Source organism: Puntigrus tetrazona, chromosome 5, assembly GCF_018831695.1.
Source record: "Puntigrus tetrazona isolate hp1 chromosome 5, ASM1883169v1, whole genome shotgun sequence".
NCBI classification, from domain to species: Eukaryota; Metazoa; Chordata; class Actinopteri; order Cypriniformes; family Cyprinidae; genus Puntigrus; species Puntigrus tetrazona.
In genome coordinates this window covers 21,656,565-21,671,674 of record NC_056703.1, presented here as the reverse complement: position 1 = coordinate 21,671,674, position 15,110 = coordinate 21,656,565, and the positions used below count along the sequence as shown (strand labels likewise).

Genomic DNA, 15,110 nt, shown 5'->3' with positions numbered 1-15,110 from the left:
AAAAAGCTGCATGTTTGTACTAAATTCATCGTTAAGGCATTTTTAGCTTTTGTTAACCATACCAGTCATTGCAGAGTGAGCAAGTATTGAGTAATGCTAAACTTCTTCAAATCTACATCTCGAACTGCACGAGGGTTACATTTTTTCCGAAAACGGCATTTTTGAGCGAATAGTCATGCATAATTCAAATTGTAGTCACTTGCATTTTAATATTTTAACCTTGTATTGGAGATGGGTGGTTTATACCGGCCTTTCTTTTTCTTGTAGCGGAGTTCTTTTGCTGGCGAGGAAAGTGGGTGAATCTGTGCTGCATTTCACTCATTTATGATCCAGCTTTTAGCCAGTGTGTCGTTTGTTGACATGAACCAAAGTTTTGCTTTGGTTTATTTAGAGGTTGTGGTTGGCGGTTGGTTACTTGACATTTATAGAGCACTTTTTTAAACTCAAAATATATCGCGCGCTATATTACGATCATGGTGAACATCAACAGGGCTACAGTCACATCACAGCCTTAAAGATATTCACAACAACACTACTTACGTGTTCGCTAAAAATCATGTTGGCCTTGATGCTTGATTGTTATTTAGTGTCCGGCAGGGTCCCATGAAAATGCGTATAAATAGTACGCCAAAATAAAATTCGGGTGTTGAATTTGATATGCAAAAATGGACTTAATCAGTTAAATGTAGAATGTGTAAAAGCATCGAACCTTATGCAATTCTCTCACAATATGTTCTGCTGATAGTCCATAATTGGCTCTAACAACACCACTGTGACACAGATACGAGTTTTATCTGATTTGACACTCTTTTACAAAAAAACTCTGCTATGACAATATAACAGGAAAGAGGAAGAGGCACCAGATCTGATGGAGCCTCACGTGTTGCTCTGAGAGACACACTCACATGTTGCTACTGTCTTTGACCCATCTGCGTAAAAGTTTATGCATAACTTTTATACTGATCAAAGGCCATAAGCCAACCCCAAACTTAAACTTAATTTATTGTGCTAAGGTAACATTAGATGCAAATGCCTATGAAGTATAGTTTGTTCTTCTAAAATTTTTTATTTTTCTATAGTTTTTTTCGCTTTAATGACAATGAAAAGGACCCGTGCATTGCTATTTAAGTGAAATTACCAAACCTACACATACGTAGGAGACCAATAGGAGGTAAAAAAATGTAACAATGCTTCTCCATCTGAACTCTTCAGTACATCATTCTGTACTGTATATTTGTTAGTTCAGGGATGTATTGTGGTAGTGGTGTGACAAATATTACAGTAAATTTGATGTTGTGCTAGGTTGCATTGTGCAAACAAAAACATCCCTAAAACGTTTTTCAAAAATAATAGCGTGTTCCTTTAAATCCAGAACTGCTGCAAACCAAGTGGATTGATAAGAAGTTTCCAGGCAAACAAGTTAGTTTCCTAGTATTGTGGTAAATGAAAACACAACAGCTCCGTGTCTAGTGTCACTTCAGCTATCTGGACTGTCAGCAAAGTTAGCTTGCGCATTACTTGCTCTATTAGACTTTGTCTGTGACAGTGTGGTGGACTGATCCGGCTCATTTAATGTGGGATAATCAGGGATTGGGGTTGATTGTGCTGGAGTGGGTTGGAGTGCAGAGAACATCTGGGCCTCTGGAGAGGATGTGTGGGTGTGAAAGAGAGAGCGAGGAAAGGAAGTATTAGAGAACCACTGGCCATATCTATATCATGTTCATCTCTATCAAGGGTGCACGTATGGTTTTAAAATGCAGTGATAATGGATGATGTTCGTAAACGGTACAAATGGCCTTTTGTGGCTGGTTGTTCGTTCTTGTTTAGAGACAGTATTTATATATTTAGCCTATGCTTCAGGTCAGTTTGTGCACAGAATGTCATATTTTTTGTGTATACATGTGTATAATATATTTAAAAAGTTTGAAACATATTTTTGAAGATAAAACAAAGATCATCATTTTATAAATATCATTACATTTTCTGAGGACTAGCACGACATGACATTTAACAACCTGAACTTGCCTTGCCTTAAAAGTCAAATTATATTACTTAAGAAACTGATCTCGATGCACAGGATTAGTTGGTGTGCTGGTTGGACCACATGACTAAGATTTAGTGAAGCTGATTTACCTTTAAAACGGATGTCTCTACTCAATACTTTGAAACAGTTTATTGAGTTTATAATTAGCCTCAGCCCCGGCCACCTCAATTGGTTAAGCATATCTTCCGACCTAATTATCAGTCAATTTTATAAAGCCTTGAAGGCTTTGAAAAGGCTCTGTGTAGTTTCAGTTTTAAATGAGATCAGGTTTATTCTGTGTAGTTTTTACGTCTCAAGTATGCACTGGTTTTTATTTATCTTTTTTTTTTAAATTATAATGCAGATAAGACTCAAACGTGACAGTCTAGTTGACATAAGCTCTAACAACCTAGTCAAAAGTTAGTTTGTACTGCAGCCTGGGCAGGATGCAGCTGGATCAAACATGAAAATGACCAAAAAACATGTGGTTAGGATGTTCATTGCACCTTAACAGTCTGTTAGATTTCCTCTGTAATGTTTCAGTTTCAAGATCTCGCTAGCTCTTCATCTGCGGCAAGACAGCTGCCTGCTTCACCAGTTTACAAACTTACAAATGTAATTTATAGTTCTAGTTCAAAAATGACTAGCCTTTTAAAACGTGCTTGTAAATCTCGACTATGCTGTTGTTATGACCTATAGGGGTCAGCCATAACAGAGAGAAAGAAATGAGTCTCGACACCATTAAATAATCTCTTGATTATTGCCATGGGAGGACAAGGTCAAAGCTGTAAACAAAAACACTTGAGAAAATAAGAAAAACAATGAAGCTGCTATCTATCTGTGAACATGAAATCTCCTGTCGTGAACATGGGCTGCTATGGGGAAAACATTGGTCTTTAGATGTTTTAAGGCCTGGACTCTTACTAAACATGCAAAATCTAGTTCAGATTGGACATTGCATGCATGAGTTTGTGTCTAGCAAATATCATACATTTATGTGAAACAGCTTGAGACACAGTTCATTGAAATTTGAAGGGGCCGCTATCAAGCCATTTTTTACAATTCTGAAACCCATATCAGATGGAAATTTTCACCGCTTTTGGCATGTGCACACAGTTACACACAGTTTCACTACACTAAAAAATCTCCCTCTGGCACAACACTTAAACCAAACAATGATGAAACACAAATGCAAAGAGAATCAGGACGTCTATCAGGACGAAGGTGAAACACAGTGGCATGAAGCACAAAACCAACAAGGAGTGAAAGCAGAGGATGAGTGTGTGTTTGTGGTGGTTCATATATCAGGTTAAGGTGCTTAGCAGGACCAGTCAGTCTTCATATACACACTCACACAGACATCATGTATGCTGCAAATCTCAGTCATAACACTATACTATAAACCAAATTTTGGATTCATTTTCATTTGCTCATTCAGCACATTTGGTATTTGTTTTTGGAACTTACTGGTCATAGGTCTTACTGATCATACATGATTTTTCTTCTTGATTTTCCCTGTCATGCTTTCCTTATGTGAAATGTTTTGCCTGTTGAGGCGTGTCTCTACAGAGCTGCTTAAAGAAGCAAATACTCCACACTGCCTGCCAAGCCTGTGCATGAACTCCGTGAGTGTGTGTGTGTGTGTGTGTGTGTGAAAAAGAAAGACTTTAGGGGATCTGACAGCAACTACAATGAGCGTCTCTGAAACAAAAGTCTTGTCAAAACTATCTCTTCTGCTAAAGATGTCTGAGATAGTTATTTTAACATTACACAAAGATGACCCCATGAAAAATGACCACCCCACAGTTGACCTCTAAACATCTTCTTTTAGATATGCTGTTAATTCTGTGTAAATAACATAAAAACTAAATTCTACAAAAATAACAAAGTTTTTGTATTTTTTTTACATTTTGATAACTCTTGAATTAGCTGTTCACATGCTACTGTTCGTTTATTAAATATTTTTTTCTTAATAATGTTTAATAGCATGTGTCTGTTTGTAGAGAGATAAAATATCTCCTCAAAAGCTTTGCAGATATGTGTAGAGATTAATTGACTTTTATTTGCTCTAATGCATCATAGTATCTGGGCAGAAAACTAGCTGTTGCATAATGGGTGCATGAAAGACATTTTTGTTTTCTTTCTCTCTCTCTCTCAACTGTCCGGTCTATTAAAAGCGAAGTCAGCTAGACAACCAACTTATTGATGTTACAACCGACTTGGTCACAACCAATGTTCAAAAATGACCAAAGAGTTTCAACAGTTTTCCTATTTAAAACTTGACTCTTCTGTAGTCATGTTGTGTACCGAGACCAGCAGGAGAAGTTGCAGTTGTCTAGGCCGATATTCTGCATCGCCTGTGGAAAATAGTGAAGAGACACGGCAGCAAACGTCCTTGATTATTACGTCGGAATAAGAGCATAATCCCTGTTCGTATCAGCCTTGAAAACATTGTCTGCTGGAAAATTAACTACAGAAGAGTCAAGGTTTAAATAGGAAAATATCGTAACTCTTTGGTCAATTTTTACGTGATGCTACTGGTCTAATTGGATTTAATGATCTATGCTAAGCTATGCTAAAAGTGCTATCGCCAGACCCGAGATCAGCTAAATGGATTCAAAAACAGTAAAACTCAGCTTCTTAACTGTGGGGGAGTTGTGTGTAAATGTATGTAAATAAGAAATCAAGCATATCAGACCCTTTCCTAAGTCTATGGGTGAAGTGTAGGGAGACCACTTGTGTCCTGTATGGTGCATGTCAACTGGTTAGGATGGTCTAATGTTTCCAAGACATGCATCAGCAACGCTTTGCAGCTCTGCAACTGCGAACAAAGAAAAAAACCAACATCAAGTTCAAGATGCATCTCATTTCCTGCTGTGTCATGCCGTAGAGTTACCCCTTAATTCATTCAGCACCGACACTGCCTTTAACATGGTGTTAACAGCTTTGCAGTGTCATCCTCAGAGGCTCATCCTTCTTAACCACAAAGACAATGTTGTCTGTTTTTCAAGGCCAACACATCGACGGTTCATAGTCATTTGATACCTCTCTGATCGCAATAAGCATTCAGGAAACTCATTCTGCTGAAATCGGATTCTGATTTATTGATTTACAGTACTTCTATGAAACCTGTTCTGGTCACTTGCATAATAAAGGATATTTTATTTGTTCTTTCTGTGGTTTTAGTAGGGTTTTAACCCTGTAGTACAGGTAGTATAGTAGCTTATATTATAGCTTTTGCTGCTCTAAAACGTAAAGCTGTTCTATTATTTTGTTAGATACATGTTTGATATTTTCAGTCGATATTAGTACACATTTTTTTTTCTTTGTCATGCATCTCCTAGCAACAAGGTCCACGTGATTGGAACAGCTTTAAAGTCTTAGTGTATTATCCTTGGTCATCTAGTGTATGATAGTCCTGATACTGTTTCCAAATATTCGGACACCCTGCGCTGCTGGAGGCGGTGCATAGATTAATGTAAACATGCCTCAATGCTCGCACATAGCCTTTAAGTTTAATATAAACTGGTTTATTTATTGTACACCTTTTAAAGGGAACCCTGGGTATAAAGACTTGTATGGCTTACATACATAAAATACATAAAATAATGCCGGAATCAAATCAAACTCCCCAAAAAGTTTGCTTTGGTGAGCCGTTTCGAACTGCCTAAACTCATAAAAATGTTGTTTCGGTCTGATTTAGTTGGAAATGGCAGAATTTCAGTTTGTTCTTCGATTTTGTTTTGAAATGATGTACTACATCAGAGTTGGAGCTGAACTTTGCAGGAGAGTCGATGGACACCCCTGTCTTACATCATCTCTCTGAAAGGCAGTCGCTCATGAACATAATCATGTGTTATTGTATATGCATTGTTGTGATTTAGCTGGACTAGTGACTAGTTGTAACGTTAGCTGGAATAATAACGTAGCTGTAAAATTTTTCGAAATGTGTACATCTTCATCATGACTAGATAGAGATAGATACACGTGAGATCTGATTCACCTCATGCAATCCTGTCAGATCATCCTTGGCCGATCTGGTTTTGTCTGATTAATTCTGTGGGCGGGCAAAGCAGAGAAAGGGGAGGTAACCTTTCCCCATATGACGACATAAAGGGAAGATTTCAGATTGGGCCACCTGAGCTTCCATTTTCTCAAAGATGAAGCAGGATACCCAGGGCACGGATTACACTTATCACCATTTCTAGCCACTGGGGGATCATAGGAAGGCTAGGGCAACTTATATATTAATGTTAAAAAATTTTCATACCATGGGGCCATTTTGTGTACATTTCATTTGATTTTCACAAACTATATTGTGTTCATTAGTGGTATTATCAGTCACCGCTCTACTCGCTTGATAAATATCAGAATCAGCAATTGAAAAACCCTTATGGCTCAAATCTGATACTGAAAGATGTGAGAGTTGCGCAAAACTTCTTCAGCAGTTTTCAACACTTATCGCTGACCTTTTTTGATCTGTTTGAAGTACAGATGTTCGGTCTACGCGCATGCACCTTGTCACACGGTATGATCAATGCAGTTTTTACCCAAGGTACTCATCTGATGATGGCTTACTGGTTTGTCCTGTTTGCTCGATAATTTCCGCCTCTGCTTTGCAAAGCGGATGTAATGAGGATGAGACTTTTCATACGCGTGCTGGGTAATGAGCACAGTCATTTCTACAGCTGTGCTGTGCCTAAGCGACTTCGGAGCGTGATTAGTGCATGTTGGCAGCTGACGATTGCTTTTAGAAACATTCTTGAGGAGCATTTAGACTGACATCACAACTTATGTCATCAAACCAGGCTGTCAGGAGCATGACGTCTTCAGTAATTTACAGGACTTTAATCCTGCAAAATTTGTATAGTAATGAAAAGTCTTTAGGAAACCACAGACTTACACTCGGTTATAGGCTTTTAGTGAGGATGGAAGCCTGATTAAATATACACAGATGAAAATGAGGCTGTGAGGAATTGACTTAAAGCCTTTACAGCGGCATGCGCTTCTCTGCTTCTAGATCACGTCATTTTCACAACTATTTACTTTGTAAATACACACATTGTTAGTCTTGAGGTGAACAAATAAACTGTGCAAGTAACTCCCAGAAAAATATTTGTTCGTTTTAGCAATCTTAAATCAAAATCGAAACACTTTCTTCCGCTATTGAACGGCATTCCTTCTTGAATTCAGTTTGATAACTTGAGCAGAATATCCTCAATCCGTTCCCTCCAACAGTTAGATTGCTGTGAGTGAAAGATGGAGAAGAGAAGAGCTAAAATAAAACACAACCTAATTTGATACATACAGCCTTTAAATATGTCACTGTGCACAATGTAAGAGCAGACACTTTATTAATGTCTTCTTTTATGCTTTTATGTAATTGTCTTTTATACTTAAAGGGATTCTCCAACCCAAAATGAAAATTAATCATGAAAATCAATCCCTTACTCCCATGTTGTTCCAAACCCGTAAAAGGATCAGTTTGTCTTTGGAACACAATTTAAGATGTTTTGGATGAAAACCGGGAGGTATGAACAGTATGAAAAATATAGTCTGAATTCACTCGCTTGTCATTAGTTCAGTCTTATGAAGTGACAAGAATACATTTTATACCCAAAGAAAATAAAATAACAACTTTATGCAATAATTTGTCTCCTATGTGTCTGCATCACTGTAGTGCCGTTTTGGAGACAAAATGTTGATTTTTGGGTGGAGTATCCTTTCATGTGACTCATAAGCAAGGGTTCAGAGTTGTTCTTTAGTATTCTCCTACCAGTCATTTAGTCTGCAAAATATTTGTGCGTTCATCTGTTTTTCAGTGCAACACCCACATCTCAAAATCCATTCAACAACCACTGGATAGGAACAAGTCCCTTCCCTACAGTTTTTTTCCCCCCTTATTTTTTAATCTGTTACATTGTTGAATAAAACAATCTGCCGCTACTTCCATTTCATCACGACTTTAAACAATGGCTGGTTTCTTTTTTTTTGGTAATAAATAATAAAATGCCTGAATGGTGGGTGAGGGCTCCCCGCTACAGAATTCTGTTTAAAACAGCGTAAGGCAGAAACCTCCTGCAATACGAACATTTTCTAGTAATTGACTACAAAACCCCACTATAAAACCATGGAAGATCCCTTACGAACAGACAGGACACAGAATGAGGTTTCTGTGAGAAACCCTGCTGTCCCAGAAACCATAGAGCAGAGAATGTGAATGTGGACTTGTTTAGTGGTTTGTGGGAACTTGAAACAGGTTCATTGTATGGTTTTTCCCTCCTCTATCTGTCTGACTCTCTCTGTCTCTCATCAAACTTGTTTCACATGTTTTTCTCTAAAATATCGCACATTTACATTCAATCCGGCACAAATGCTTACAGGACACATTTTTTGTATCTTGCTTGGTCAGCTTTTCACATTATTTTTTTTTTCCTCTTCAGTTGTGCTTATGTGTGTTAATATAAGTGCATTCCTGTCTTTTCAGAGCATTCTTCTCTTCTTTAGTCTCACTTCTGTCTCAGACCAGGTGAAATGGAGAAGTGCTGACATTTTTGCAAGGCTTGCATCCTGTGTGTTTTTAAGTTAACAGATTTATTTGTTAAAAGTCATTGTCTTCCTATGACCTTGTCTATCAGAGCAGAAGTAGTATTATGAAGCTAGTTCACCCTAAAATGAACATTCTGGCACCATTTACCCACCCTTGTGTTATTTTCAAATCTGTAAGAAAACATAAAGAAGACATTTTGAAGATATTTTTTTTTGCACACTTTTTTCAGTTGAAAGGTTTTACCAGAAGATTTGGGTTCAATAACAAGCAGAATCAGTGCATTTGTTTCATTTTATTTTACTTTTGATTCTAAAGGAGTCTTTCGTAGCTCTCTTTTTTTCTCTTCTGTGGAATTAAACAGTCAATGCGGTGTGCAGGGTTAGTAAGACCAGGAGATGATTCGCTTACAGTAGCAGTGCATTGTGGGAGTTGCACACTGATTACTCACCCTGGGCTTTCTCAACTCTCATTCATGGATAATTCCCTCTCTTTTCTCTCTTCTTCTCACGTACACATGTACACACACACACACACACACACACACACACACATAGTGTATAGAGTGTGGTTAGCATTTCCTTTTGAGAGAGTTTTGTATACTTAGTCAAGCTATTCAACTTTTTTTTAATAGTTTTTACTCATAAACTAATTATAACTTGACTGTTTTGCCAAAGAATCCAAATGAACTGAACAAACCAGTTTCCTTTCTGCTCATTCTTTTGAAGTTTATTTAGTGTTTTTGCCTGTAGTCTCCTGTCTGTCACTTCACTCATGTGTCGGTGGGTGGGTTAAAGGGGAAATGGTGATGCATGCGTTGAGCTGTGTCTGCAGGCAGTCTTGTGCTAATCTGTTAATCTCTATTAAGTATTATTTATTAGATAGATTATAGTTTTTGGACTAGCAAGATAGTTTAGAGTTTTGAAACTTTGTATGCTTTTAGAATCCATTAACCCCTTCATATCATAGATAGATCATAGAATTATTTTTTTTAATTCATGACCCCTTTAAAAAGCAGCATAAAATGATATGATTTCAGTTTTCCCCTTGTAGAGCAGCAGTGTTTTGGAGTGCTTTAGCAGTTTTGTTATGATGTAAACCTTTTTTTTTTTTAATCGGATCATGAGTGTTGCATTTTCAAGTGTCACGTTAACTTCTGAAATTTCTGACTGTTTCCTGTGGGCCACAGTATAAAAGCTGTTACGGTGGATCGATCAAAGATGGGCCATGAACACTTTGAAGCAAGCTCATTGTGTTTTTGTAACTAGTTGTATGCAGGTATAAACATCCGGATTTAAATTTTAAAAGTTACCTTTTATCCTATTTATGCAGGAGTTGAAAGTTTTTTTTTTTTCAGGCAGAGGTTATGCAGTGTTATTTATTGAAATAAATATACACAGTGTACACACATATAGTATTTAAACAAAAACATTTCTTTTGAATGTGATAAATCATTTTAGTTTATTTTTTTACATAAAATGCAAGCATAAGATCAGATCTCTTGAATTGATCCCATTTAGATAGTTGAGTAAACCAGTGTGTGCATAATTATTATTTTTTTTTCATTTTAGATTAGTTGTTGGCCACAGTTCCACTGTGTGTTCCTGCAGAGAGTAAACTCTCTAAACAGGAAGAGGGAGGTTTGTGTGTGTGTGTGTGTGCGTGTGTGTGCGTGTGTGTGCGTGTGTGTGCGTGTGTGTGCGTGTGTGTGTAGAGCACTGTTTACAGTGTCTGCAGGCAGAACCCACCATCATTTCCGCTTGGTTTAAAAAACACTAAAATAATTAAAATAAAAGAAAATAACAAATAAAAAAATCATGCCTTGAATCTGTAAACTCTGAGATTAGAAGTATGAAGAAGGTTATCAAACACAGGAGGCAATGTAGGCTAAGTGTGTGAGTGAGCGGCATGCTTTCATTGTACAGTAGCATAAACTAGTTTTGTACTCAAGAAGCTTAATTAGAAAGACGCGGAAAGAGGAATGAGGTCAAATACTCGCGTCCACCCATCTACACACACAAACAGGTTTTCTGTGTCCGCAATGATAATTTCTTACAGGCAGTATGTGTCAAAATGTGCCTTGTTTAGAGGTAAAAAGAGGGTGCTAAGCGCTAGACACGTGTGTTTGCTCAAGTTAAAGTAAGTTTAAGAACGGTTCTAGCCTTAACTTATATAACTCTCTGAGCCTCCAATAGACAAGTGTCTTTACGTGATCAAGACTGTTGCAAGGAGATCATAAAGGTAGGCTAGTCCATGTGACATCAGGGGTTAAATGTAATGTTATAAAGCTAAGAGAATAGAAAACGAAAAGTAGAGACTGTAGAATTTCTGTAAATGCAGTTGTCACTATACCTGTTTTTCAGTAAATTCGGTTGTCAAATGTGGTTGTCACTACCATATTTAAGTGACAAGTGAATTTAGCTGCAGTCTATATGTGGCCTGTGACAGGATTTTCATTTTTGGGTGAACTAGCCCTTTAACTCTATTAGCATCCCCATCTGGTGGATTCTGATTTGCTCTCTGTTTTTATTGCTCATCAGCTGTAAAATAAGCTTTCAACAATATTTGAATTTATAGTTAAAGCTATAAGGAGGACCTTATTATATTTTATATAAATATTTGTTGGTTGCTAATTGGTCAATACAGTGTTTCTGTTGTGCTAATAAACAATATAGTAACAGTTGTGAATCAGGTAATAATACAAACAATATTGACATGTCATTGTACAGGCTTAAAGGGATCGTTCAGTCCTATTGTTTCTTAATAAAATAATTTAATCATTATTTACCTATTATTTAATCACCTGTCCACTTTGTTTCATAGCTGTTGTGAGACTAGTAAAACAGTTTGCACTACAATCCAGTGTGTCTTTAATTACCAATATACAAAATAAATACAATGTTTGCAATATCAAGCCGTTTTGTACAGCTAAGAATAACTGGAAGCAAATGACACGAAAGCCAAACACGTTAAATGTACTAGTAGCCATGTTTAAAATAATGAATTAGAGGAAAACTAAAGAGAGGATCTATTTTCCAGCATTTTTGACAGAATTACATTTTTTTTTTTTTTTTTTAATGAACCTTTTAATCTTTTATGCGTGGGATATTCTCCATTAGGGGTGTCACTTTATTTATTTATTTATATATGAAAGTTTTATGAAAGCAGTGATTCTCTCAAGGCCATGTTGTTTTTTTAATATATTCATGGCTATGGAAGCATTTGCTAACAGCAGCCTTTAGTCTTGACTCTGTTGTCAACACTGTACATCTTTGAGTGTATTTTTGATATAGAAACAGGGGCAGAGTGTATCGGTGTGCTTACAGATGGAATGGAAGTTACTTTTACCACAAAGTAGTGCTGAGATAGCGGCGTCACTAGATGGCAGCAGAGTGTTTGTGTGGTCAGTGTGTGGTCAACAGGCGTTGAGTTCATGTGTATAAATGAACGGATCTCAGTTTCCGGGCCGTGTTTGCACCAAGCATGATGTACTTGTTATTTATTATATGAAGTGTTAGCTAGCTGGCATTCTCCATTTCTCTCTTAATCACTCTTTTACTTTATTGCTAACAAAATACACCTTATAAAGTGTTATTTACATTAGAGTGAACTACACATTGATGGTCATACTGCCACAATGTAAAAGAATAGAAATATAAATTCTACTATTTATTTTTTTTGTTCACATCACTGAACAGTATGCTACAGTATGCTGTAGGATTCTCTGTGCATGAACACAATCAGTTATCCCACTACCGTAGCCACTAGCCAATCAGAGCACGGCGATGCTGTGACCTCAATAGATCAAAGTGATTTTGGTTGGTACCGAATATGTGGCAGCACATCCACTCAGAAGGGCGTGAGGCTTTGTCCCGTTCTTCTGAATGAGAAGCTGAGTTTATCTGCTTCCGTGTTGAGATATACTGATATTGTTTGACTTCATTGTGTCCGTTTATGTTTTGAGTTTTGATGCGTTTTTTTTTTTTTTTTGTATACAATCTTTAGCAGTATCGTCGCTTAAACAGCCGTACTTGTTTTATGTACAGATTTTTCATTTTAGTTTTTGTTTAGTAATTCTTTTTGTGCTTTTGTTTTTATGTTTTTTGCTTTGTTTTGTTTTTATCTCGTAATTTATGATTTTGTTATTTGCATAGAATCTTTAGCGGTATAGTCCATTAAACAGTCGTGCTTTGAAATCACACATGTATGTGAGAGGGTTAATTCATTAACAGGGCTGTTGATTGGAGGAAGATAGCGGTGTAGAGAACAGACAGAGGGACAGAAGCTAGGGGACGATGGGACTGAAAAGCTCAACTTGTGTGTGGTTTGGAGCTCATTATGGTGTTTGCAAGTGCATTACTCGACCTGTCAGTTTTAATTAATGTGATACTACATCTCCTATAATTCACCACGCGCCCCTCCACACCGCCCTTTGCTTTCTCTCTCCGTTTTATCTTTCCTCCCAGTAGTCATATGCACATGCTCCTACTGCCAGAAAGCAGAGGGTACGTAGCATCAGTCATACCCTCAGTGGTGGGGCCTGCCTTCAGCTCAGAGAGAGAGATTAGGTGGATGAAGGAAAAGATGGAATAAAATCTGAATTATTATCAGAATGAGATTCATTACCATGTGTGTTTAAAAAGAAATTTGTGTTGATTACAGATATTTTTAATGCATAAAACAGCTATATATATATATATATATATATATATATATATATATATATATATATATATATATATATATATATATATATATATATACACACACACACATACACGCAAACACACACGCACACAATTAGATTTTAGTAGTTTACTGAAATACAGTAAATGCTGCCTTTGATGAGCAAAAGAGACTATCAATACATAATTGGTAATTATTCCATACAATATTGACGAATTGCTTTCATACACAGATGTGGTTTAAAAAGTGCACAGACATCAGCAGAGCACCATTTTGTTGGAGAAGTTCTATGGGTTTCCCATCAGTCAGTGGGGCAGAGGGCGACACTCTGTGTTTTCTTGAGCAGTGAGAAGCAGCTCCATTCAGTGCTAATGACAGCGGTCTGGAGCTCTCGCCACGGAGCATGTTAATGGCTTTCTGACCGCTCTGCAGGATCAACCATCAATTTTTTATTGGCCATTTGTGATTCAACAGGAAGAGAACAAATGTGGTGTGTGTGTGCATCCTGTGGTGTGTTTGTTTGTCACGGGCTACTATCTGCATGCTGTCCTTTCATGAAGTGCTTTTCTTTGTTTTGCTCTTCCTCAGGCTGTTACTATCACAGTGTGTACCCCCTCACTATTTAGGTTAGTAGGTGATAAGTTAGTATCGTCTTTTTCAGTGACCGCTGCTGCCCTGATATTGGTACATTATGAGTTATTGGACAATATTAGAAAGGTATTGGCCAGTACTGGGAATTTATTTATGCACATGATCATTTCTTCTTCTTATTAAGTAAAGGTATATGTTTATATCATATAAAATAATGTTGATTTAATTAATTATCAAGGAATAAAACAAATGTATTTAATAATTACCTCTCAAATATCAAATGATTTGTATACAAACATTTAAATTGCACATAAAAAAGGTTTTATGCCAACTTTTTAATATAATTATATGTTTAAATGTAATTATGTTTCTACTCCAGTTTGTTTTGAAATACATTTGAAATGTTTTAAACGTTTGTTGTAATAAAACCTTTTTTTCATTACATATTTCATTACACACATTTATTATGTATTTATTAATTCAATAAATAATGCTAACAGGTTAAGGTAATATAGTGCATACATTTAGCAAAATGCTCCTGTCTAGGGTTACTTTTTTGTAGTAGGACACTTTATGTGGCATATTGTTTGTAAGCTTTTTTTGTTTGCAAGTTTTATTTCCATCTTTCTATGCTTAGAACACTGAGACATGTCACATAGGCCTAATACATTTTATAGAATTGTACTGTTACATTACAGTTTTTAACAAACAACAGTTCTTTTCTTTTAACTTTGTGGTCCAACCCTAATCAAACACACCTGGAAAAGCAAATCAAGGATTACTAATTGCAGGCAGCGAGTCTGATTAAGGTTAGGGCTAAATTCCACAGTACAGTACAGTACAGTAGAAACCTTTCTCTGGAACTTCCTCTCAAGTCAGAATCATGATTTAGAATCCAATATGAATAAAGAGAAACAGTTAGTAATATATTGTTCTTTAGTACTTATGTTTTTTGTTTCTCAATACACTTAGTGGTGCACACAGTACTTTCCAACCTCTATTTGTGAACTTGACACTGTCGCATTATCTGCTTTTTATGTTTTTTGAGTCTGGTATTGCTAAAAATGTGTCCCTACTGGAACACCGTTCATTTGGGTGTGAAGTCACTCCCAGGCAGCTCTGTCATCTCTTTTCCAAGATAAATGGAACACAGCATCAACTTGGCAGGAAAGTAAAGCTTTATTTTGGGGTTTTAAACATGAATATCGCATCAGCTCAGCTCAGCCACACATTATCGGCCATGTCATTTAAATAATTAGTTTT

General features: G+C 36.7%; 1 protein-coding gene across 1 annotated transcript in view; it reads left to right on the top strand.

The window, feature by feature from the left end:
• The window catches only part of LOC122345940 (active breakpoint cluster region-related protein-like), a 248,527-nt gene that overhangs the window by 1,222 nt on the left and 232,195 nt on the right, over positions 1-15,110 (top strand). The window lies entirely within an intron of this gene.